Source organism: Nycticebus coucang, unplaced genomic scaffold (genome assembly GCF_027406575.1).
Source record: "Nycticebus coucang isolate mNycCou1 unplaced genomic scaffold, mNycCou1.pri scaffold_50, whole genome shotgun sequence".
Taxonomy (NCBI): Eukaryota; Metazoa; Chordata; class Mammalia; order Primates; family Lorisidae; genus Nycticebus; species Nycticebus coucang.
In genome coordinates, this window is record NW_026515581.1 from 1,271,673 (window position 1) to 1,298,382 (window position 26,710).

At 43.7% G+C, this 26,710-nt stretch overlaps 1 pseudogene; it reads left to right on the top strand.

Annotated features, from left to right (window-relative positions):
- Window positions 1-26,710, top strand: part of LOC128579395 (sorting nexin-31-like) — a 45,872-nt pseudogene that overhangs the window by 13,536 nt on the left and 5,626 nt on the right.

Genomic DNA, 26,710 nt, shown 5'->3' on the forward strand with positions numbered 1-26,710 from the left:
AAAACTGACAATTAAATAATGAAATTTTTTAAATTAGAAAAGTCTAAACACATATTTTAGAAAATATAAATCATGCAAAAGAATATACAATGAAAAGTAGTTTCCCTTCCACTCTGGCCCCCAGGTGACTTGTGTGTTCCCCAGAAATGATCCATGTGCACACTGGTTTGTATGAGGGTCCCTTTGTGTTCAACACAAATTAAAGTTTACATATTTTTCTATACCTGATTTTTTAAGAACTTTTTATTCTGGAAGTTTGATTTGTAGAAAAGTTTCAAACATTATGAAAAGAATATTTTTTTTTTGTTTGTTTGTTTGTTTGTTTTGAGACAGAGCCTCAAGCTGTTGCTCCGGGTCAAGTGCTGTGGCATCACAGCTCACAGCAACCTCCAACTCCTGGGCTCAAGCAATTCTTTTGCCTCCGCCTTCCAAGTAGCTGGGACTACAGGTACCCACCACAATGCCCAGCTATTTTTTGGTTGCAGCCGTCATTGTTGTTCAGCGGGCCTGGGCTGGATTTAAACCTGCCAGCTCAGGTGTACGTGGATTGCACCTTAACTGCTTGAGCCACAGGCGCTGAGCCATGAAAAGAATATTTGTATGCTCGTCACTCATATTTCCCAAATGTTAACATTTTACATCTGCACTACCATTCTCTTTCTTATGTGTATGTATATATTATGACTCTCTCTCTCTCTCTATATATATATATATATATATACATAAATTTTTTGGAAACACTTGAGTATTACGAGCCTAGGCCATTTTATCCTTAAACATTTCTGTGTGTATTTTCTAAGATTCAGGACACTCTCTTATATAACCATAATGTAGTTATCAAAATCAGGAAATCAATAATGTTATCTAGAGCCCATATTTAAACTTTGTCAACTATCACACTAATGTCTTTCATAGATAAAGAAAAAAGTTTTTCTGGCTCAGTGCCTGTAGCTCAGTGGTTATGGCGCTGGCCACATACATCGGAGCTGGCTGGTTTGAACCCTGCCTGGGCCTGCTAAACAACAATGACAACTACAACAACAACAACAACAACAAACTAGCCAGGCATTGTGGCGGACATCTGTAGTCCCAGCTCCTTGGGAGGCAGAGGCAGGAGAATCGCTTGAGCCCAGGAGTTGGAGGTTGCTGTGAGATGTGATACCATAGCACTCTACCCAAGGTGACAGCTTGAGGCTCTGTCTCAAAAAAAAAAAAAAAAAAAAAATATATATATATATATCTTAGAGCTCATTCTATGTCAGCAACTATAGATTTATCTCGTTTTATTATAGCTGCATTTTTTTCAAGCACAGTAGGTGAAAATTCTAGAAGCCATCTATTTCCCATTTGTTTCTGATAATGGAAACCATACCTCTTTTTTTTTTGTATTTTATTGTTGGGGATTCATTGAGGGTACAATAAATCAGGTTACACTGATTGCATTTGTTAGGCGAAGTCCGTCTTGCAATCGTGTCTTGCCCCCAAAAGGTGTGGCACGAACCAAGGCCCCACCACCCTCCCTCCTTCCCTCTCTCTGCTCTTCCTTTCCCCACCCCTTTCTCTCTTGAAACCATACCTCTTTTTAGACATGTTGAATAAGCTCGTTCAAGTTCAAAATGTAATCCCTTTTAAATTTTCATTGTCTCTTGGTTTGTTTTCTCATGTCTTAGCAAAATAGTCCTTTAAGACCTGTCCTTTTTAACAAATGATCACAGAGCTTAAGGGATTACTTTTCCAGGCCTGGTCTTTATCTGTACCATCAGGATGTCTTGTGTACCCTCCTTGACAAGGTCAGGTAAGGAGACCGTTTTGCTTAGCATCATGACTGAGAGCATGGCAATGTAGCTTAGCATCATGATTGAGAGTCATGACCCTTACACCTTGGGTCAAATCCCACTGTTACTCCTCACTGGCCTGTGACCTTGGGCAAGATACTTAACCTGCTTTGAGCTTCAGTTTCTTTCGGTAAAATATTTCCCTCAGGTTTGTCATGGAGATTAAATGAGCTAAAATATACGAAATGCTTAGCCTAGTACCTGGAACTTAGTAGTCACACAGTAAACACTAGTTGGTGAATACTTTCTGCCACAGTTTTCTCCATCCCCAAGAATCCATGCTAATGGATATATAAAGTTAGTTTTCCCTGTGACATACATGGCAGAAAATAAAGCAAAGGCTTTCCCTCACCCTGAAATCTGAAATTACCCTGTAGAAAGAGGGTATGCCTTTTAGGAAGAGTTTCTCATGTTCAGACACTCTCTGTCTTAGTTTATTTTGAAAACGTGGCATTGTTTGGGAAAGGTACAACCCATAAGAAGCCAGTCAGTGATAGTTTTGGCCAGTCAGTGATAGTTTTAATGCTAGTGGAGGTTATTTGATGAAATCAGTAAGACAGCAACAAAAAAAAAAAGAAGAAGAAAGAAACGTAACAGTGTAATATATGGTAGGTATGTGAGTTAAGCTGAAGTGGGGGCGTCCAGGGCTCGTGGGAAGAGGGGAAAGAGGGGAAGAAGCAGGCTGGGCGTGATGCAGCTCTCACCTGGTCTGGACACCGCACCTGGCCATAGGCATCCAGGGCTTTAAAGCTCAGGGTGAAAATATTTTTGTAAATATTAAAGAAGGAAAGACCTTAGATCTTTCTGCCTTACCATTGCTGAGTTTTTTGTAACTTCTTTTGTAACTTCCTGTCATTTAATCAATGTTTCTCGGTTGATTTAAATTTTTCAAATTACCATGCATCTTGCTAAGCTTGGAGTCCAGACACAAGTTTTAAGACCTTTTGCTGCTTCTTGTTAGCTCCGTTACCCTGGTAAGGCAGCAAATGGGAGTTGTGTAGTGGGGCATGCAGGAATAAGGTAAGATTCCGGAACACTGTAATGGGTTGTAATGAGTTCAGCGTCGTCACGACTGCCAGGAGGAGGCAAGCACTAGGGATTTTCCTGTATTTGAAAGGTCACAACCCCCATCATCTTCAGGGAGGCAGTTGTCTATGGGCAAGGCCATGGAGTGATCTCAGGAGGACAGGGCAATTAATAGGCTCCGCCCAGCCTCTGCTAACAGCTTGCTGTCCTTGTTTTTCAGTGACCATAGACCCAAACGTATTGAGAAGCGATGTCTTCACCGAGTTTTTAAAACTGGTACAGCTGGTAAGCTTCTTTACTGAGGCCGTGACTCCCCCGCAGGACACCTCTCTTCATTAATCACGTGTGCATGCCCATGCTCAGACGTGTGCTGTGGCATCAGCCCCACAGAGCCTGGACTCGGGAAAACTATATTCACTTCAAGTAGATGGAAGGGTGGTTCCTATATTGTTCTTTTGGAGGTTCTGGCAAAGAACCAGGGTGAAGGTCCACAAGAAAGGAGAGGAGGCCAGTCCAGGGACAAGGAAAGACGTTCACAGAGGGGAAAGGAGAATGGAGACTGATCAGGTGTCAGCTCAGCTCCCACAGTTGCAAAGGGCTTTTATTAGCCTTGTAAGAATAGCTGGAATGGGGCAGTGAGCCAGGAGTACATTCAGGGGCTCTTTAGTGCTGGTCACGATTATGAACTTATTCTTGGGACCAGGATTTTGGGTAGGGTGTTTCCAGGAACTCTGGCCATGAGGTACTGCAGGAGTCTAGGGAGGGGGGATTACTGGTTTCTGACCTGATTTGCTAAAATGGCTGCACTCCTGTCAGGGTTATGAGAATTCCTGTCCTGCAGGAGGTTTACTTATTTATTTATTTTGTTTTTTTAATTTTTTAAATTTCTTTTTAATTCTTTTCTTTGGGAGTTTTAGATTCTAGCTGGAAAAGGAGGTATGTCACTTGACCATTGGCTTATTTTGTTAAGCATAGCTTTTTCTATAGCCTAAGAATCATACGTCTCAAAACTGGCCTTGAAGAAGAAAACCCGAGGACATAGTAAAATAACTGCAGCTCTTCTTGCTGAGTGCCCCCTAACAAGTCTGTGATCTTGTTTCTGCAGCTGTAATTTCCAAGCGTAACATGGTGACGACATCAAAACACTGGGCCTTATGCAGCTAATACTCATATATTCTCTGCTCCTAACTTTGTTGTAAATGGGTCATGGAGGCAATTAAGCATGAACAGAATGACATACAGCAACTCCCTTTCATTTGTTGATCTGAGTAACCACTGGCCCCTTGACCCCTAGGCTGACATTTTGCTAAGTGTGTTTGTTTAGCACATCACTTAATCTAGTCACACATGACATATGAAAACATTCTGATGCCTGCATGTATGCACTTGACTGAATGGAAAAGCTCTGAAGGGACTGAAGTTGTACAATAATATACCATTGAACTGGATCCTCACGGAGGAGGAGGAAGGATAATTTGTTTGGATTTGCAAATATCAGAACACATTTCATTTAGACAGGGGCCCATGGCTATTGATATCGTTACTGGTCTATGCAACTTGAGAATGGCCCTTGAGGCTTCTCTTATGCAGTGGTTCGTATTTTCACATACCCTTGGTAGCTTAAATATACACATACTTTCTTTTTTTTTGAAAAGTTTATGGCTGAAGTGGTGATGGTAGTAAAATTTGAACAGCACTAAAGTGTATACAATGAAAAGTAACTTTCCTTCCTCATGGTCCCCCCTGCTCAAGGACAGCTGTTGTTTCAGTTTAATACATTCTCTATCTTTTTTTTTTTTTTTTTTGCTGTGGTTAATGATTTACTTGTTAAAAAACTTTTTATTTTCTAACTTTGTTGATGAATAAAAATTCAGTTTTATAGTAGTTTAATCAATTGTATTATTATGGTTTTTTTAATTATAGTTATTTTCCGTAGAATTTTTTTTGTACTTTAGACATGCATAATCCTTGTGATTCTTAGGGGTTTTTTATTGTTAAATCATAGCTGTGTACATTAGTGCAATCAAGGGGTACAATGTGCTGGTTTCATATACAATCTGAAATATTCTCATCAAACTGTTCACCATAGCCTTCATGGCATTTTCTTAGTTATCGTATGTAGACATTTGTATTCTGCCTTTAGTAAGTTTTGCCTGTACCCATTCTAAGATGCATGGTAGGTGTGGCCCCACCCATTACCCTCCCTCCACCCTAACTTCCCCTATCCCTTCCCCTTCCTTGGCCCTTTCCTTATAGTCTTGTGCTATAGTTGGGCTATAGCCTTCATGTGAAAGCTATAATTTAGCTTCATAGTAGGTCTGAGTACATTGGATACTTTTTCTTCCATTCCTGAGATACTTTGCTAAGAAGAATATGTTCCAGCTCCATCCATGCAAACATGAAAGAGGTAAAGTCTCCATCTTTCGTTAAGGCTGCATAATATTCCATGGTATACATGTACCACAGTTTGTTAGTCCATTCGTGGGTCAATGGGCACTTGGGCTTCTTCCATGACTTAGCAATTATGAATCGGGCTGCAATAAACATTCTGTTACAGATGTCTTTGTTATTTTGTGATTTTTGGTCTTCTGGTATAAACCTAGTAAAGGAATTATAGGATCAAATGGCAGGTCTATTTTTAGATCTCTAAGTAGTCTCCAAATATCCTTCCAGAAGGAACGTATTAGTGTGCATTCCCACCAGCAGTGTAGAAGTGTGCCCTTTTCTCCACATCCATGCCAACATCTCTGGGTTTGGGATTTTGTTATGTGGGCTACTCTTACTGGGGTTAGGTGGTATCTCAAAGTAGTTTTGATTTGCATTTCTCTGATGATTAAGGATGATGAGCTTTTTTTCATGTGTTTGTAGATCTTGCATTGGTCTTCTTTAGAGAAGTTTCTCTTCAAGTTCCTTGCCCACCCTGAGATGGGGTCACGTGTTCTTTTCTTGCTAATATGTTTGAGTTCTCTGTGGATTCTGGTTTTTAGACCTTTATCAGAGGTATAACCTGCAAATATTTTCTCCCATTCTGAGGGCTGTCTGCTTGCTTTACTTACTATGTTTGTGGCTGTGCAGCTTTTTAGTTTGATCAGGTCCCAGTAGTGTATTTTTGATGCTGCTTCAATTGCCCGGGGAGTTCTCCTCATAAAATATTCACCCAGGCCGATTCCTTCAAGAGTTTTCCCTGCACTCTCTTCAAGTATTTTTATAGTTTCATGTCTTAAGTTTAAATCTTTTATCCAGTGAGAGTCTATCTTAGTTAATGGTGGAAGGTGTGGGTTCAGTTTCAATCTTCTACAGGTTGCCAGCCAGTTCACCCAGCACCATTTGTTAAATAGGGAATCTTTTTCCCACTGAATGTTTTTAATTGGCTTGTCAAAGATCAAATAATGGTAAGTAGCTGGATTCATCTCTTGGCTCTCTATTCTGTTCCAGACATCTATTTGTCTGTTTTTGTGCCAATACCATGCTGTTTTGATCACTATCGATTTATAGTACACTCCCAGGTCTGGTAGTGTGATTCCTCCTGCTGTGTTTTTATTGCTGAGCAATGTCTTGGCTATTCGAAGTTTTTTCTGATTCCATATAAAACGAAGTATTTTTTCAAGATCTTTAAAATATGGAGCGATAATAGGAATTGCATTAAAATTATATATTGCTTTGGGTAGTACAGACATTTTAACAATGTTGATTCTTCCCAGCCATGAGCATGGTATATTTTTCCATTTGTTAACATCTTCAGCTATTTCTTTTCTTAAAAGTTTCATAGTTCTCTTTGTAGAGATCTTTCACGTCCTTTGTTAGGTATACTCCCAAATATTTCATCTTCTTTGGCACTACTGTGAAAGGAATAGAGTCCTTGACTGTTTTTTTGGCTTGGTTATTGTTGGTATATATAAAGGCTACAGATTTATGGGTGTTGATTTTGTAGCCTGAGACATTGCTGTATTCCTTAATCACTTCTAAAAGTTTTGTAGTAGAATTCCTAGCGTTTTCCAGATATACGATCATATCATCTGTGAAGAGTGAAAGTTTTATCTCTTCTGACCCTATGTGGATACCCTCGATCGCCTTTTCTTCCCTAATTGCAATGGCTAAAACTTCTATTACAATGTTAAAGAGCAATGGAGACAATGGGTAACCTTGTCTGGTTCTTGATCTAAGTGGAAATGATTTCAATTTAACTCCATTGAATACGATATTGGCTGTGGGTTTGCTGTAGATGGCCTTTATCAGTTTAAGAAATGTCCATTCTATACCAATTTTCTTAAGTGTTCTGATCATGAAGGGATGCTGGATATTATCAAAAGCTTTTTCTGCATCAATTGAGAGAATCATATGGTCATTGTTTTTTAATTTGTTTATGTGCTGAAGATTTACGTATATTGAACCAGCCCTGAGACCCTGGGATAAAACCGACTTGGTCATGATGTATAATTTGTTTGATGTGTTGCTGGATTCTGTTTGTTAGGATCTTGTTGAATATTTTTGCATCTATATTCATTAGTGATATCGGTCTATAATTTTCTTTTCTTATTGGATCTTTTCCTGGTTTGGGGATCAGGGTGATGTTTGCTTCATAGAACATGTTGGGTAGTCTTCCTTCTTTTACTACATTTTGGAACAGGTTGAGTAATATAGGTACTAATTCCTCTTTAAAGGTTTGGTAGAATTCTGATGTGAAGCCATCTGGTCCCGGGCTTTTCTTTTTAGGGAGGTTTTGTATGGTTGATGCTATTTCAGAACTTGATATGGGCCTGTCAACATTTCCACTTGATTCTGGCTAAGTCTTGGAAGGTGACGTGCTTCCAAGTATTGGTCAATTTCCTTCAGATTTTCATATTTCTGAGAATAAAGTTTCTTGTAATATTCATTAAGGATTTTTTGAATTTCTGAGGAGTCTGTTGAAATTTCGTCTTTGTCATTTCTGATTGATGAGATTAGAGATTTTACTCTTTTTTTCCTGGTTAGGTTAGCCAAAGGTTTACCTATTTTATTGACCTTTTCAAAAAACCAACATTTTGATTTATTGATCTGTTGTATAATTCTTTTGTTTTCAATTTCATTTAATTCTGCTCTGATTTTGGTTATTTCTTTTCTTCTACTGGGTTTGGGGTTGGAATGTTGCTTGAGATATCCCATTAAGTTGTTAACTTCCTCTCTTTCAGTTCTCTTGATGAAGGCTTGCAGTGCTATAAATTTCCCTCTTAGGACTGCCTTTGCATTATCCCAGAGGTTCTGATAATTTATGTCTTTCTTGTCATTTTGTTCCAAAAATTTGGCAATTTCCTTCTTAATCTCATCTCTGACCCAGCCATCATTCAGCATAAGGTTATTTAACTTCCATGTTTTTGTATGGGTATGCAGATTCCTGTTGTTACTGAGTTCAACTTTTATTCCATGGTGGTCTGAGAAGATGCAAGGAATAATTTTTATTCCTTTAAATTTACTGAAGTTACACTTGTGACCTAAGATGTGATCGATTTTGGAGTAAGTTCTGTGGGCTGATGAGAAGTATGTGTATTCAGTTTTTTTGGGATGAAATGTTCTGTATATGTCTGCTAAATCCAAAAGTTGGATGGTTAGGTTTAATTCTAAAATTTCTTTGCTCAGCTTCTTATTAGAGGATTGATCCAACACTGCCAAAAGAGTATTAAAACTCCAACTATTATGGAGCTGGAAGAAATCAAGTTGCTCATGTCTGTTAGAGTTTCTCTTATAAATTGAGGTGCATTCTGGTGGGGTGCATAGATATTAATAATTGAAATCTCATCATATTGAGTATTACCCTTAACAAATATGAAGTGACCATTCTTATCCTTCCTTACTTTTGTTGGTTTAAAACCTATTATATCTGCAAATAGAATTGCAACACCTGCTTTTTTCTGATTACCATTTGCCTGAAATATGGACGACCATCCTTTCACCGTGAGTTTATATTTGTCTTTTAAGATAAGAAGTGACTCTTGTATGCAGCAAATATCTGGCCTGAGTTTTTGTATCCAGTCAGCTAACCTATGCCTCTTTAGAGAACAGTTTAAGCCGTTCACATTAATGGAGAATATTGATAAGTCTGGTAAAATTTTGGGTATCGAGTTTTTTGAAAGTCCAGTGGACATTTTTAATCTTTTTGCCACTGTGGAAGTTGGAGTTTGATCAAAAGTTTCTGAGTGAGTTTACTTTTGTGGTAGAGGATTGGGCTGGTCATTATGGAGGATAGGTCTGAGAATATCCTGAAGAGCTGGTTTAGTTATGGCAAATTTCTTCAACATATGAATGTCATTAAAGTATTTAATTTCTCCCTCATAAATGAAACTCAGTTTAGCTGGATTCAGGATCCGGGGTTGAAAGTTATTTTGCTTTAGGAGATTAAAAGTCGATGACCACCCTCTTCTGGCTTAAAAGTTTCAGCAGAGAGATCTGCAGTCATTCAAATATTTTTCCCTTTGTAGGTAATGGATTTGTTATGTCTGGCTGCTTTCAGAATTTTCCCCTTCATATTAACTTTAGTGAAGTTAATTATGATATGCCTGGGGGATGTCTTATTGGGATTGAGTCGTGCTGGGGTTCTGAAACTGTCTGCTGTCTGAATTTCAGAATCTCTTGGCATGTCTGGATAATTCTCTTTCATAATTTCATGGAGAAGGGCCTCTGTGCCTTGCAAGGCCACTTCATCACTTTCAGGGATTCCAATGAGGCAGATATTAGCCTTCTTCGAATTATCCCAGAGCTCTCTGAGAAAATGATCCATTTTTGCTCTCCGTTTCTCTTCCTCTTTGAGAGTTTGGGAGCATTCAAAGGCTTTGTCTTCAATGTCAGAAATCCTTTCTTCTGCTTGCTCCACTCTGTTACTGAGGGATTATACTGTATTTTTCAGATCTTTGAGGGCTGTAAATTCTGGCTTCAGTGCGTCAAAATCTATGGTGGTTTTGTCTTTAAATTTGTTAAATTCTTGAGACAACTTTTGAATTTCTCCTCGAATTTCTAATTCTGACTTTTGAATTGCTGCTCAAATTTCTAATTCCAAATTTTCCTCCATTTTATTAATCTTGTTTGCAATCCAAATTCTGAATTCAATTTCTGACATCTCGGCCAGCTGTTTATGAATGGGATCTTCAGTTACATCTGCTATATCTTTCCTTGGGGGGTTTGATCTATTCCGGTTATTCATGTTACCAGAGTTTTTCCGCTGATTTCACCCCATGATTGTTTTACACCTTTTGATTTTTCCCCTGGAGCTTTGTTGAGGACCTGTACAGTGCTATGGCCTAAGAAACTGGGAACCTGTTTGGTGTGATGGTACTAAGTGGTTCTGTCTTGTTTTCAGCTGGTCTCTGTCTGACCCTAGTGAAACAGTTACTCTGGGTTGAAGTCTCAGCTGTGGAGAAATACCAGCGATTAAGTCACCCCACCCCCCACAGGCACCAATTGGAAAAGGAAAATCAAACCTTCGTACAACCACACACCCAGGGCACCACCTGAATAGTCTTTGGGCAATTGGCTCAGTTCAAAAGGTCCAAATAAATTGTCTTAGTCAGCACCTGTCTCAGGTGGGAGAGTTTAAAAGTCTCTGGCAACTAGATCGCAGGGGTCTGGTGACTACTCTGGTATGGCTTGCTCCAGTGTTCCGTGGAGTCAGGAGGACCCACCCAGCAAATAGATCAGTCTGGTAAGCTTGATGCCTCCTTCCCCACCTTGCACCTCTGTCACACCCAGTCACTGATAGTCCCGCAGGGCTTTGACCAGTTCCCTGTAGTGATCAGATACTCCAAGGGTTTGCACCTGCCTGAATCACAAAGAAATCTATTTCTGTTCAGCCAGGCCACTGTGCTCTGCCTCTATCTAGAAGGGGGAGGTGAGGCCTGACAACCTCCAGGGCTTGATGGAGGCTGGGGGGGTGTTCACTCAGTTACAGCCCCGCCCCTTATTGATGTTACTAACAGAACAGAACAACTTTGCGGGAATTTATTTCTGTCCCTGCTAAATTCCCCTGCAGAAGAGAAGCTGTTTTGAGTTCCCAGAGCCTGCACCTCAGGCCCTGTCTTTGCTCTTGCAGGTTTGTATTTGGTTACCTATCAGTTCTAGCCTCCTGTCTTCCTTTGTCTATAGGCTGACGATCCCCTGAGGGCTGGGTGCATCTTAGGCTCAGTAAAATGGTCCTCTGGGTCAGCCCTGCCCTGGTAACTTTCCGGCAGGCCAGTACTGCCTCAGGCAAACCCTTTACTTACGAGGCCTGCATTTCCATCCCAGATCTGTTCTGTGGTGGTTGACACCTGAGTAGATGCCCGGCCTCCTCTGGTTGCACAGGGAGACAGAGGGTGTGGCTTCAGAATATCCAGGAGTGAGGCCTATTGTTGCTAAAAGACGGCTGCTGCTCTGTGCCTTGGGGCACCGCTGCTTCAGTGTGGTTCGCGTCCTCTCCTCACTTCCGTGCCCCAGAGCCAGCACTGACCAGCTGCAGTTCAGGCCCTGTCCACAGGCCTCGAGAAATCACCCAAGAATCTGGACTCCTGGGGGACAGGCCTCCAGACCTCAGAGTGAGAGTGGAGGGGAGTGCTGGGAGCTCAGAGTTGCAGGTAGAGAATATATATAGTTTTATACATTTTTATGCCTGGCAGGAGAATGCCATGGCAACCTAGTAGGGCAGGTAGGTCCAGTTTTTAGAGGGTCTCTCCCGTGGAGTGGAGTGGGAGGACCTTTGAACTCTGCTCATTTGTCTGTGGGGCACTCCAAGCCATTCTCATTGGGGAGGGTACTCCCATCTGCTTGGTGATGGATTTTGTACCTTTTGTTTGTATCCTTGGGGTTGCAGCTTACCTCAGCAGTGTTGATGTGCATTCTTCAAACTTCTCTCTTGGTGCAGCTCTAATCCACCAGGTTACTTGCTAAATTTCTGTCCTTTAACGCTCCTTCTGGACGGGAGCCTCTGTGGAAAGCTGGCTTCAGTCAGCCATCTTGTCTCCGCCCCCCCTCCCCTGCAATGCTTCATCCGAATGCAATCTTGTAGCTGCCTGGATAGGGCCAACTTGAGATTCCTCTCTCTTCCATCCATGGTGCTCCTTGCTTCAACATTAGATTTGACTTCAGGGACTAATACCCCACTGAAACAAGGTTGCTATAGTTCTCCAGCATCACATCCCTGTATAGGTTTCTTTGAGCAGAGTTCAGCCACTGCCACTCCTCCTGAGTGAAGTCCACAGTCACATCCTTGAGTGACACAAAGCCTTCACATAGCATAATGTTGTTAAAGTTCATCCACGTTGCAGCATTTATTAGTAGTCTGTTCCTTTTAATTACTGGATAGTATTACACCATGTGTATATATCACATGTTACTTATTTGTTCACTGTTTGACAAACACTTGCATTGTTTCCAGTTTGGACCACAAGGGCGAAAACTACTGGCCGCTACAGACGCTCAAGCGTGCTGAAACATGACGACCTTTACTCCAACACAAGCATCTGATGCTCTCCTCAGAGCCAGATGCCTCTATATTCTCTTTCTATACATTTTTGTGTATGTCAAACATACACACACACACACACAGTCATGTCTCATTTAACAATGAGTCAGTTGAATCTGTCTTTTGTGTTTCTGGGTCTTGTTTCCTATTCCTTTCTTTCTAGTGAGAAAGAGTACTTTCTCATGAACACTGTGCCCTAGGGCACAAGCAGTGCATTAGTCTTGTGGTAAAGCCATGAACTGCAGCACGTGGAGTCATGATCTCGTCTTCTAGAGTCTTCTGTCTACAAAGATCAGAAGCCCTTGAACTGGCCTAGTGGTTAAGAGTTCAGGTTCCAGAGTGGTAGGACCTGGATTCCCGTTTTGGCTGCCCCACTTTTGATTACTATGACTTACTGCCATTTACTTAGCCTCTTTCTTCCTCAGTTTCCCCGCCTATAAAATGGGGAGAAGTACTCCTGTCTTTTGGGGTTGCTTTGAGGATTAAGTTAAGCAATACCCTTAAAGCATTTAGCATATCTGGTGCAATGTTCATACATGTGAGTTTGCCATTATGGTTCTTAACCCCAGTCCCTTTTTCTCTTCCCAGCCATGCTAAGAAGTTGCTTTTTGCAAAAATGGAGTGTCTACACATCTCTTCAGCATCCCTTGCCACCAGATGGTGTCAGATGGGCCCAGAGTTGTGCTCCCAGAACTGTGGAGCCCTGCAGTTGACCACTTTGAGGCAGCTCATGTGTAGCTTGGGCCCCAAGGCACCTTGAGCCCTCCACCTCCTGCCTCACTGGCCACTGTGCTTGGCAGCCCCTCTGAAATCCCAGAGGTTCAGGTTCAGGACTGTTTCTTCAAAGACGGTTTTCCTTCCAAATGTTTTTTGTTTGCTTCTATTAGGAGAGAAGGACAATGGTAACTTTGCTCCTAAAGATGTTTATAAAGGACATTGATATTATGATTTTGAAAAGGACATTAAGGTTCAGTCAGGAAGATGATCCTGTGTTCATTGTGCCTGGTCCTGCTTGATCCTATCACTTAACTGTCTGTACACTCAAAAACTACATATCAAACAGCTACTGTGAGCCGACACCCAGTCCGCCTGCAGAGTTTGCCGTGTTGCTGGGGCACAGCAATAAACGTCCTGAACGCCATGCTGTGGGGCTGTGTACTGTGATGCAGGACCGAATGCTGAGGTGCAGGACCTCGTTCCAGGAGAGGGTTGGGGTTGTGCAGAGATTTCCATCCCCTCAGCTGTGCTGCGGCATTAGTGGGCCCCGCCTCCTCCAGTGGCATCATGCCCACTTACCCCAGTGTGCGGTGCAAATATTGTCATTTTGGTGTGTGACTCGGTGGAAAGAGGGCTGGGAGGCAGTGTCACAGGATGAGTGTGTGTCTGGGAGATGTGGTGGGGAGGGTGCCCTGGTTTGGTGTTTGAAAGGGTGGGCGGGTAGGCAAGATCATATACTCTAGCTGGTTCCCCCCACCCCCATTTGGGGAAAATTAAACATAATATCTGAAACTCCGGGCCTCACACAGACTTGGGCCAAATCCCGGGAATGGATTAGTTTGGGAGATGCTGGACTGATATTGGTGAAAGGGAAGCAAGAGCTACTTTTTATTGGGGGTGAGTGTCTGCTCCCATTGCCATCAGACTCTTCACCACCCCTCTCCAGGGCCAGAGTGATTTCCTGGCAGTTAGATGACACAGGAGATGCGGCAGAGACGTGGCTGGCTTGACTTGCAGCCTGACTGCTCCAGCAGGGCTGTCGGGAGGCTGGGATGAGCCAGACCATGAAGGGAGCCCCAGGAGCAGAGATTGGGCAGTTTCCCCACCTGGCTGTTTTCACTATGGTGGCTAAGTGCAGGGGCTCACAGTTTCCAAATGGTTCCCCTGCCCCAGGCCTGGCTCTCCAGTGAGTCCTAGAGCATCTTCCTGCTCCTGGGAAAGGGCACACTGTATTAAAGGCATGACTCCATGTGACCTTCCAGGAGGCTCCTAAGGAAAGCCTTTATCGAAGACAGCCAAAGCCAACGTACATCCAATAAGAAGAGGGCTTTGGCCCAAGAAGGGGCCGGTAGTCTGTGTGAGGCCCAGCGTTTCAGGCACAATATCACATTTATTCCTCACAACTTGAGGGATGTGCTATTAGTATCCCTTTTGGGGGTTAAGCAACTTGTCCAAGGACACACAGCTAAGAAGCAGAGGAGCTGGGGTCTAACCCCAGGAGCTTGGACTCAGCTCCCCACTGCATGGATGGTGGGAGAGATTTCCAGAGTGTTGGTAGCCCACCCACCATGGGGTCACGTCAATCCCTCTTGTTTGTGTATCAAGGACCCCCCTGACTTACTCTGCTCTAGAGTTTTGCTCTTTGGTCACTTTAGAGATAAAGAGACTTGAAAAGGGAAAATCAAAGTCTAGACTAAAGACTTTTTTATCTTCCTTCTTCTTAACTACAATATTCTAGGGCCCCACATGAAGCGACACGTTTGGGAAAAAGACTAAGAAGCCATTTGGAGTGGCTTTTGTGTACCTGGGAAGTTGGGGGCAATTTATTTACTTAGGAAGTTTTGTCTAGCTATGTCTATGTTTGGGGTTCTGGGAAATGACTTTCCACCCCATTTCCTCTGTCTCTCTCTTGGTTTTGTGTTCTGTAAAATGTAGGTAGTGATAATATTTTATTTTTCTCTACTGTTTTTTTTTTTTTCTTTTTTGAGACAGATTCTCACTTTGTCACCCTTGGTAAAGTGCTGCAGCATCGCAGCTCACAGCAACATCACAGTCTTGGGCTCAAGAGGTCTCTTGCCTCACCCTCCCAAGTAGCTTGGATTATAGGTGCCCACCACAACACCCAGCAAGTTTTTAGTACAGATGGGGTCTTGCTTTTGCTCAGGCTCGTCTGGAACTCCTGAGATCAAGCAATCCATCTGCCTTGGCCTCGCAGAGTACTGGGATTACAGGTGTGAGCCATGATACCTGGCCCACTTCCCCAATTTCCTCTTAAAAGTACCTCCCTTTTTCTTTATAGAGAAATGATTAGGGCCGATCACTTCATGTGATGGAAGTTTAGGGGTTGTTGAGCACACAAGTGGATTTTCTTGGGCATAAACCTTAGGTTTTATAGCTATAGGTATAAGCATCTTGGCCATCAGGCATCCTCCACCTCAGAGCAGAATATCAACAAAGCACGATTATCTTCCTGAGAAATACCAAGATTTCTCTGGTTGTTAAATTCAATTTGAAAGGAGCACATGTTTTTAAAATATGTTAAAGACGCCCATGTGATTGTAAGATTTTGAGGTCTCTTAAGAATGAAGGCAGTTTTCTCGGTATTCTAGAGTGGATTATGATTTTCTGCCTGGTACCACCATAAAACTAGATGGCAGCTTATTTAACTTTTTTTTTTATATAACCCAACTCCACTAAGTTGAACTTTTTCCCTCTAATTGGTATTTTTGATTTGGGGTTTGGTTTTTGCTTTTTTTTTTTTTTAGAGACAGGGTCTTACTCTGTTGCCTAGGCCGGAGTACAGAAGCATGATCATAGCTCACTGCAGCCTTGAACTCCTAGGCTCAAACCATCCCTCTACCTTGGCTTCCCAAAGTGCCGGGATTACAGGTGTAAGCCACCATGCCCAGCCTAACTGTGTTTTCCTATTAATTTTACATTTTATTAATTATATAAGTAATGCATTAAACATTCTAATAAAATTCAAATATCACAAATAGAGCCAAATTCTTCTTTGGTTACCACTCCAAACCAATGTTTCATCTATTTTGCACTTGCTTTTATCTCATCACATAAACATCTTTTGATGCTATCATTTCTCCTCTTTGTGTTATTATTCTACAATTTTTTTTAATCAAAGAAAAATGCAGGATTTTAGAAGTAAAAAGTGCAAAAAGGAATTATAATAGTCCTCAGATCTCTCAAAGCAAGGACTTTGCAATCTTTTAGCTTTTTCTTCAGGCATCTAAAAATGAGGTTAATTACATATGCTTTTCTTTCCTTCTTTTATTTTTTTTCCTGGAGACAGGGTCTTGCTATGCCACCCAGGCTAGACTAAACTCCTGGGTTCAAGCTATCCTCCTGCTTCAGCCTCTGAAGTAGCTGCGTCTGCAGGGCTATGACATAGCATCTGGCCATTACTCCTCAATTTTGAAACACTGCCCACTGACTGTTAAAGGGAATAATGATTTCAACTTTCTTTCTTTCTTTTTTTTTTTGTAGAGACAGAGTTTCACTTTATGGCCCTCGGTAGAGTGCCGTGGTGTCACACAGCTCACAGCAACCTCCAACTCCTGGGCTTAGGCGATTCTCCTGCCTCAGCCTCCCGAGTAGCTGGGACTACAGGCACCTGCCACAACGCCCAGCTATTTTTTTTGTTGTTGTTGTTGCAGTTTGGCCGGGGCTGGGTTTGAACCCGCCACCCTCGGTATATGGGGCTGGCGCCCCACTCACTGAGCCACAGGCGCCGCCCGATTTCAACTTTCTTATTTCACCTCTTCTATGTCTCCCTTCTCCCTAACTTTGTGGATGTCACAATTTTTAAAAATTAAATCCTTGGTTACTATATAATTATTATATAATATGGAAATATTTTTTACTGCACAGGTAAATATTGTCTGTGGTTACCTTGAACATCTATTGTTTTCCTCAAGTTAAAACTGTATCACTTAGGAAAAAAAAATTTAGTCTTCCTAAAACATATTACTAACTCTTTCTGTACCTACAGCAGTGCTGAAAACAGAATTTTCTCCATAGTCAGGTCAGATTCTTTTCCTTAGAGATGGTACATCCAGAGTCTCTGTCTTGGTTGTTTAGGATCAGGGAGATTGGAGTATGTTTGCCTGATGGTGGGCAGGAGAGACCTTGGTAATTAATTAATCAATGGTCCAAGTCCTTGAGGAAGGAGGTTTGGACTTGATCTGCAATGCAGCAGAGAAAGGGCACCTCTTAAATTCAATGTAAGACAAAGAGAAAAATTGTACTAGGCTGGAGGCATGGTCCAAGCTTAGATGATGAGCGGAAGGAGAGTAAGCTCCCACTTGATGCTTTCTCTGTGACTTGTAGGAGGTGAGGTTAAAGGGTGGGAATGAGGGAGGTAGTAGTCATGGTGGAGTCTTGGGGAAAGTGGAGAAGGTTGCAATAGAATGTGAGTCAGAATTCCACTGGGCAAGGCAACCTGTAGCACGTACTCTAGAGAGAAGGAGGAAGGAAAGTGAGGACCATTTGTTTCATCCTCAGCAATGGTGATGGGTTAGTGGTCTTTAACCTTTTGCCTCTCTTATGGAGATTTTTCACAGAAAGGAGGTTACCTCAACCAAAACCAGTGTTGCAATGTCAAAACAGATCATTGGAGACCTCTGAAGTATCTGTAAGATAAGTATGCAGTGATGAGCTAGAGAGAGAGACTGTATATCAACGATCCATTTGTTGTTGTTTTTTGAGACAGAGTCTCACTCAGTTACCCTGGGGTTGAGTGTTGTGGCGTCACAGCTCACAGCAACCTCAAACTCTTTGGCTCAAGTGATCCTCTTATCTCAGCCTCTGAAGTAGGTGAGACTATCAGTGCCCACCACAACACCGGGCTATTTTTAAAGACAGAGTCTCATTCCTGCTCAGGCTGGTCTCCAACTCCTAAGCTCAGGCAATCCACCTGCCTCGGCCTCCCAGGGTGCTAGGATTAGAGGTGTGAGCCATCACGCCCAGCCTCAATGATCCATTTTTAATGCTCTGTTTTAGATGTCACTATGCTGGTTCTTTTTATCTTCTCACTTGATAATTTTGAGAAATATGGCACCAAGATTATTAAATGTCTATTGGTGCAGAGTACTGTTCAAAATAAAATCACCACATAATGCTAGTCTGAAGATGCTTATCATCTAAACAGCCATCCCACTTGGCTTTAAACAAATGAAGTATAAAAAAGCCATGAGCATTCAACAAATAGACACTTAGAGTGGATAAGGTGAGTTCCACTGCTTCCATTATGAGTCAGGCTTCTCTCTCTCTCTCTCTCTCTTTTCTTTTGAGATAGGGTCTCACTATGTTGCCATCAGTAGAGTGCCATGGTGTCACAGCTCACAGCAACCTCGAACTCTTGTGCTTAAGCGATTCTCTTGCCTCAGCCTCCCAAGTAGAACTACAGGTGCCCACCACAATGCCCAGCTATTTTTTGTTGTTGTTGTTGCATTTGTCATTGTTGTTTAGCAGTCCTGGGCCAGGTTCAAACCCGCCAGCCTCGGTGTATGTGGCCAGCACCCTAACCACTGTGCCGAGCAGGTCAGGCCTTTTTCAATTGTAAAGGACAAAAATCACAAGAGGGAGATTTACTCACTTGACTAAAAGGTCTCAGAAGTCTGACTGGCTCCCTCTTCCCACCTCTGCCCCAAGGCCTGCTTCCCTGTCTGATGACTTCGTTCTCACAGAGCTGCTCTCCCTGCCATGGTAAAAATGGCCTTTGCCTCAGGACTGGCTGCCTAACAGAGGGCATGTACCCCACCTTCCTTCTCCTGCTCTCTCGGGGAGGGAGAATTCCACTGGGCAAGGCAAGCTGTAGGATGTGCTAGGGAGGAAAGTGAGGGGCAGAGACCCACCAATTTGCCTCGCCCTGACCAATGGCAAAGAGTTGGGTGTCCTGTGAACAGTGTGAGGACATCAGAGAGTTTTAAGCAAGAGAGGGACATTTTTAGGTTTGTGCTTTTAAAAATCCTTCTCAGGCTGCTGTGTGGGGAGTGCTCAACAGGGGCGAGAGTGAAGCGGGGAGACCCATAGGAGGTTGGGTGGGAGTGCAGGGCAGAGGAGATGACCCGTCAGGTCTAAGGCACTGGTGGGAGGTGGAGAGATGCAGCTGAACTCAAGAATGTTTAGGGTGTGAAGTGTGCAGGACTCAGAACTAGACCGGATGTGAGGGTTGAAAACACCCGAATATTTTCTTGACTCCTTTCTTTCCTAGTTTTTGCCACTAAGTGAAATTGTTTTTTTTTCTTCTTTTTTTTTTTTTTTTTTGCAGTTTTTTGACCAGGGCTGGGTTTGAACCTGCCACCTCTGATATATGGGGCCAGCACCCTACTCCTTGAGCCACAGGCACCACCCTACTACGTGAAATTAAATGTATATAATTTCCTCCTTGTTCCTACTGCTAATGACAACAAAACACTAAAGCTATCGTTTTTGTGAATGTTTGTGACGAGTGCTACTCTAAGTCCCATATACACTATCTCCTTGAATCCTCACCTCAGCCCAAAGGGGTAGGCACTGTCACCATCCTTAGGTTAGAGCTGAAGGACTGAGGTAGAGAGAGGGGAAGCAACCTGTTCACATGAGGCCACTATCAGTGAGTGACAGAGCTAGGCTCAGAGTCCAGGCAGTCTGCCCCGGGGGTTGTGTGTTTCCAGCCCAGTCCCTCAGTACCTAGTATAGGAATGGCCCTGCCAACTTCTCAGGGGTCTCCCCCTCCTTCAGTCTCTCTTCTGGTCTGTTTTCATGACACTGCTGAACAAATCTTCCTGCAACTTTCTCTCTATCCTTCCATTTCCCTGCTCTAGAACCACCATGGCTCCCTGTTGCCTCTTTAATCAAATCCTAGAGTCTCCGATTTCAGGGCCATCTGTAATCTCACCCACTCAGCCAATCTGATCTGCTTCCTCACTTTTCTTTTATAGAAGAATTTAACATTTATATCATTTTAACGGTTATCATAATGTAGATATTTCATGGGCTGCTGTATGGTTTGAGTTGGGAATTGCGTTGGAATGATGCTCTCCTGGCTCAGCACCCATAGCTCAGTGAGTAGAGCGCCAGCCACATACATTGAAGGTGGTGCATTCGAGTCTGGCCGGGCCTGCTAAACAACAATGACAACTGCAACCAAAAAATAGCCGGGCATTGTGGCAGGCACCTGTAGTCCCAGCTACACGGGAGACTGAGGCAAGAGAATTGCTTAAACCCAAGAGTTTGAGGTTGCTGTGAGCTGTGATGCCATGGCACTCTACCTACTGAGGGCGACATAGTGAGTCAAAAGAAAAGAAAGAAATAACACTCTCCTTTAGAATCTTATTAATCGAGCAATGCCATTCTTTCCGAATCATTTTGAGTTTTTCCCCTGAGGTGACACAAAACCTTTAAAGACCCAAGGCCTAGGAAACAATGTATCTGAAGAGGGACTATCTGAACAGTGGCTCTGGGGGTCAGGCTTCTCTCTGACCAGCTGTGTCTCAGCTACATACAGGGTCTTGGGGGCCCTGCTGTGGTTTGCCCTCAGTCCATTACTGTGTTTGCAGGAAAACTAGGGAAATCTTTTAACCACCCTACCCCTTCCTGGGAAGCTCAGAGTTGAAGTGAGAGATGTGAAGAAAGCGTGGCCCAGGGTTGTATGGGGCGCTCAGGCCTGTGCTGTGCAGGGGGAGGCCAGCGGCCCTGCGTTCTGTCAAAGGGCTCTGGGTTATTCTCAAGGGCTGCTAGGAAGGGGGCTGTCCCTGCACTGGGGGCATATAGGGAAAACCTGGCAGGTAGCCCCTGTTTGCTGATAGTCCATGCTGACAGTGAGACGTCACTGGACTGCTTGAAAGTTATACACTTGGCCATCTGTAAGCAGCAAACGCACAGGCAGCAGCATAGCCGTGGAGGCTTAGCTGTAGGGTAGCCCTATAATGTACCCCAAATGGTGTATTTTGAGAGTGAGAAGAGTGAGTGACAGGCTCATACCAAAGCCTTTCTGGGCCACCTGGGAAATATGTTCACTCTGTTCAGAACCCAGGCCCTAGAGCAGGCATCCTCAAACTGTGGCACGCGGGCCACATGAAGCGGTGTGGACTGTATTTGTTCCTGTTTTGTTTTTTACTTCAAAAGAAGATATGTGCAGTGTGCATAGGAATTTGTTCATAGTTTTTTTTTTTTTCAACTATAGTCTGGCCCTCCAGCCATCTGAGGGACAGTGAACTGGCCCCCTTTTTAAAAAGTTTGAGGACGCCAGCTCTAGAGTCATGTGAAGCCAGCCTTGAATTTTGCCTCTGCCACCAACTAGCGGCATGTCCACAGGCAACTTATTTAACCTTTGCAAATGTTTACTTCTCTGAAAAAATAGGATTAAGTGCACATGCCTCCTCGAGTTGTTAGGAGAGTTCATTTAAGTGAACTGCTGTACGTGAAGAGTTAGCACGGGCATGCTGATCGGTGTCATGATCTAGCAGTATATTTGTGTATAGTAAATACATAGGGATTATATTCATAAATGACATGTCAGGTATACACGCTGCCCAGACATGTGCATATAATATGATGCTGTTTTCAATAAACGGTTTGATTTTGGAAAACAACAGATTTCTCTTCTAAAGTAGTTAGATTTAGAATCACAAAAACTTATGTGGGAGGAATTAAAATTTAAAGGCAAAGCTTGCCCTGTGATAACAAGGTTGGGGCGGAGAAAGGCCTGTCAGTAATGTAATCACCCTTCTGAGGTGCTTGGGCAAGGTGACTGAGTTGCTGGAGCCCCTGGGGACACTACAAAGCCCAAGGCCTAATCTGCTGCATATGTGGGTGGCCAGGTCTAAGGGAAGGGGTGGCATTGTCTGATGAGGGGAAAGGCTCTCACCTAATCAGCTTGCCCGAACCCCAACTTTGTGATTCCCAAACAATCAGCTGATTGGTCATTTGGATTTTCCTCCCCACACTTGACACCCAAAAGCAGGCGACTTGGGCCAGATGCAAATATTCTAGTCAGTGAAAAGAGACTTCCTCCCTCCCTCCCCACTGTGTTACTGGTATTCTGGCTTCTACAGCAGTCTCGTAACACAGAGAATGATTTCACTCCTCTCCCTCTTCTCTCGAGGATGTCACCTAACTAGCACCATCCAAAGGCCTAGGAGAGAAGTTAATTCTTGGCATGCAATGGAAGTCTTGGGGCATCAGAGTTTAATCTTCTCCAGGAACTTGGGATGAGAAAGCTGTGACCTCAATCAGAGATAAGCCAGTCTATGAACTGAGAGGATTCTGCTAGGGAGATGCTGAGAACCGTCTATCCCCAGAAGCCACAGACACCCCATGAGGCCCCTTCTGGGCAGCCTTTGGCCTCTCTAGGCCACACCTCCTCTGGGGTGCCTCTCCCTGGAGTAACTGGAGCTCCACCTCAGCCCCAGGCTTCTCTGGATTCTGATGGCCTTACAGTGTCTCTAGCCTGTCAACATTCCAGAGGATTTCATCCTGAGAAGTGTGCAGGTCTCCAGATTTGTCACTGTTTCTAGCACCTGTCCTTCAGGGCTGTGTGGAGCTGGGAAGTTGGGCCCTCAGCTGGGCACTCACTTGTTGGATGGGCACTTGTTTCCCCATGTTGGCCACATAAGTTGTGAGGTTAGACTTTTGCTGTAATAAAATCATACACTACTGCATGTCGTGGTGCAGTGTGATAAAAAAAACACACTTGATCTTTGTCCCCAGTCCCTGGTTTAGGACTCCAAAAACCTGGGAATTTCCTTAGTGATAGGAATATCTTTTCTTAGTGGTACAAGTGCATTTCAACTTTCCAGAGTTTGTACTGAGTTGATTTTTGGCTGGAGGCTCCTAGTCAGCTTCAGGATAGAAACTGGTCCGCTGAACACCATGAGAGGGTTGGAACTTTTAGTCTCATCCTCAGTCTCGACCTGGGAAGGGAGAAGGGCTGGAGATCGAGTTCCATCACAAAGCCAGTGCTGTAATCAGCCATGCCCCCATAATGGAACCTCCACAAAACCCCCTAAGTGGTGCAGTTTGGAGAGCCCCGGCTAGTGAACACGTGGGCACTCCACGCCCCTTTGCCCTGAGCATTTCTTCCATTTGGCTGTTCCTGAGTTGCATTTGCTGTAATAAGCCAGTAAGTAAACCATTTCCCTGAGTTCTGAGTAATTCTAGCAAATTATCAAACCTGAGAAGAGGTCATGGGAATCCCTGCATTTGTGGTCAGTTGGCTGGAAGTGTGGGTAACCCAGACACCCCTTTGTAGCTGGCATCTGAAGGGGGTTGGCTTTGTGGAACGGAGTCCTTCAACTTGTGGAATCGAATGCTAACTTGGGGTAAATCATGTCAGAATTAAATTGAATTGTTGGACACCCATTTGATGCCCAAGAATTGGAGAATTAGGAGCCATGAGGAAAAGTCTTGGATGTTTAGCATCAGAAAGAATCTAAGGGTGCATCTTATAAGGGTATATGTGAAACTTGGTAAACGGCCTGTGAAGCTAGTGAATGATGCCCCAGGATTATATCAATGTACACAGCTATGATTTAATAATAAAAAAAGAAAGAATCTAAGATGTAAACTTTTAGGGATTCTTAGAAATATTCGAAAATGGGAGAGTTAATTCTGAAATTGTTAAGTATGTGGATAATTTTATCAAAAACTTTTGCTCCATAATGAATATTCTGGAAATAATTCAAGCTTCATGTTACTGATTTGCCTTGGCCCCTCCTCACCCCACTCTGTCTGTACCTAGGTCTCCCCTCTTCCCTGTCTGTGCCTGGGTCTGTGTACTTTGGGTGCCTGGAGAAGGGATGCAGCTGGTTGTCCACTTGTGGGGCGTGAGCAGCTCTGAAGGATGGTTGGAACTTGACTTTGCTTTCCTTTGCTTACAGAACACATTTAACATCACTGTCAAGAAAGCATCTCTGGATGTATTTCTGCCCAATGAAAGGAGTATTAAAGTGGAAATTCTAACATCGGTTACTGCCAAAAGAGTCCTAGAGGTAAGCTTTGTCTAAACTCCAGCTCCAGAACTGAATTGGGGAATAATTTTGTTTGAAAAGCAGGGCTTAGGAAATGGTTACCTTCCAGAAGCTTCCTGCCTGTTTTTTTTGCTCTGTGGGTGACTTGTCTGCAGAGGTGCATCCCTTGGAGAACTTCTAACTTCCAGCCAGTCCACCAGAGGCTCTCTGATGTCACCCTCTTTATGGGCACCAATTTCCCAGAGATCTCCTAGGTCCCTCCTAGAGCTCCTGTCACTTCCCTGAAAATGTGCACACTGCTTTATTATGGGATGCCTGCAGGGATGGGAGCAGGAAGTGGGATGAGCCTGGCTGAGTGTGAAACAGGCCATACCCAGGTGGGCTGGTGACAGTTCCTGGCAGAGGGTGACAGGGAATTTCTTTTCTTTTCTTTCTTTATTTATTTTTGAGACAGCGTCTCACTATGTTGCCCTCAGTAGACTTTCAGCTCTTGGGCTTAAGTGATTCTCTTGCCTTAGCCTCCCAAGTAGCTGGGACTACAGGCACCCAACACAATGCCCGGCTATTTTTATTGTTGTTGTTGTTGTTTTTGCTGCTGTTGTCATTGTTGTTTAGGAGGCCCAGGCTGGGTTCAAATCCGCCAGCCCCCGTGTATGTGGCTATTGCCCTAATCACTGAGCTACGGGTGCTGAGCCGACAGGAAATTTCTTGAAGTCTTCTTTTCCCCCCTAGGGAAAACTCATGAAATCAATGCCTGGTGGGTCTAATTCTGGGCTCACAGGGCCAGAGCTGAGTTTTAGTCAGCTCTCTGAGGACTGAGGGGCAGGACCCAGAGCTGCCTAGCACGTGCTGCTGTCTCACACCCATATACCGCTCCCAGGGCCAGCTCCAGGCCCTTTTCCTTTGGAGGATTTTACTTCTAATCCTCCAGAGAAATATGCAAGAAAGAATAAGAAGTTATAAACACGAAAAGTTGGAAAGTCTCTAGGACCTTTCAAAGAACAGAAAGTTCTTCTGCTGGGGTTGTGGTATCTGACCCCTCAGAGCTGGGAGACCAAAGTGTTCCCACTTGGGTGCCGAGCTGCCAGGCCTGCCTTCACCTGAGCATCTGTCTCCTCTTTCTGGGCTGCCCATGCCCTCCTGGCCTCAGTGGAGTGGTTTGCATCTCCAACACTCTTTTTTCCCCAGTCATCATAAATACCCTGCCCCACCTTTCCTCAGCTCTGTATTCCCCACGTGGGGGAACAGTATCTGCAGCACCTTGTTGCTGAGACCACTTGCTAAGAAGCTCCAGGCTCCCAGTCCTCCATCCCACAAGTCCTACTGATTCTGTATACTGGCCCTCCCTCATACTTACAGCCTCTCCATTTCCTCCTCTCCCTCCCCGGGGCCCAACCTCAGCTCCACCCTCAGCATTTTTTACCTATATTTCTGTAGCTGCCCATCAATAGTCTCTTTGCTTTCAGTCTTGCCAATCTCTTCTGCAGATTTCCAGAATAATTTTTCTAAAAAGCATCCAAAGCCCCTGATGCTTTATGGAGTTTGCACTCAAAATAAAAAGCACAGAAACACAGTTCCCTAGATTGCCAAGGACCTGCAAAGTGGGTGACAGTCACATAAACGAAGCAAGAGGAGGTGAGCTCCACAAATGCAGATGCATCTGGGCCCAGGCAGGTCGCTCAGGGGTGCTGCTGCAGGACGGAAGATAATTTGGAAATGGTTGGGACTCTGCAGAGTCAGGAGCACCTGTCCTGCCTGCAGGCATCTTTGTGGATATGTTTTCACCCTGGGCTCACTGGCCCAACCAGACACCTGCAGGTGAAGGTGGAAGTGTTGGTTTGGGGTCCTATCTTCTGGGTTTAGGATGAACCTTGGATTCAGATAACAACTATGCACCACACAACGATGTTTCAGTCAATTCTGGATGGTGATCCCATGAGATTATAGCGTAATATTTCTCTTGTACCTTTTCTGTATTTAGATACACAAATACCGTTGTGTTATAATGGCCTACATTCGTCAGCACAGTAATGTGCTGTGTAGGTTTGTAGCCTAGGAGCAATAGGCCTGCCATATAGCCTGGGTGTGTAGTAAGCTAGACCAGGCTTGTGTCAGTTTACTCCGTGATGTTCACCCAACCATGAAATGGCCGAGTGACGGATTTCTCAGAACATATCCATGTAGTTAAGTGATGCAGGACTGCGTTGTGCTGTCCCGGTAGAGGCTGTGTGAGTTTGGGTAAGTTACTAAAGACAAGGTCTAAGTAATTATTGAAATGGTTCATGTTCTATAAATGCGGTTATTGGTCATTACTGGTGGTGGTGTTGGTATCAGAGGGAGCACTGAACAATACTGAGTGGGGCAGTCCCTCTGGATTCCACAGTACCCCTGTTCTGTCCATTTCCCTTGAAACTAATAGCTCGCATTTGCTGAGGCACACTTGTGGTCTTAGAGAAAATGAGCTTTCCTTCTGCACTGGCTTGTGAGAAACTCAAGCCTGAGATCAGGTAAGTTTCACTGGAGGTTCTACCCTGGAAGTGGTAAGTTCCCATAAAAGGTAAAGGGAGCACTTGGCCAGCTACAGATGTGAAGTTCCTTCCCAGGGCTGGCAAATTCCTGGCTTGCATGAAAACATCATTTACATTTTCTAAGTAAAAATCATCTTCGGCATCTTCAGCACATCAGCTGCCATTCCCACGTTG